We start from the raw sequence: 357 nt of genomic DNA, 5'->3' as shown, positions 1-357 counted from the left end.
AATTATCTATGTAGAGATACTGCTTGCAAACCAATGATGTAAGATGATGTCATGGGGTAGGACTGGATAAGTCTGACTTCTTCCTACTCCATTCAAGCATGTACTAGGTATAAGCAAATTGATATTGGATTAGCATTTGTTGGATATGTGTAAAATTATGTGTGTTGACATATCAACTGTCTTTACATGCTTGAAAGAATAAATCAAATCAAAAAAATCTTCACTAATGAGCAGCGGGTCTCAGACACTGGCACCAGTCCTGAACTTTGCAATCACAGAAATAACCTTTTGCTTGTTTCAGCACAAAGGTGCATTTGTTACCTTGGAAACAACAGCCTGGCAAAATAAAGTCAACAC

This window comes from Monopterus albus, unplaced genomic scaffold, assembly GCF_001952655.1.
Source record: "Monopterus albus unplaced genomic scaffold, M_albus_1.0 scaffold107.1, whole genome shotgun sequence".
Lineage (NCBI taxonomy): Eukaryota > Metazoa > Chordata > Actinopteri > Synbranchiformes > Synbranchidae > Monopterus > Monopterus albus.
The sequence above is the reverse complement of the archived record's forward strand: the minus strand, read 5'-3'. Positions refer to the sequence as shown.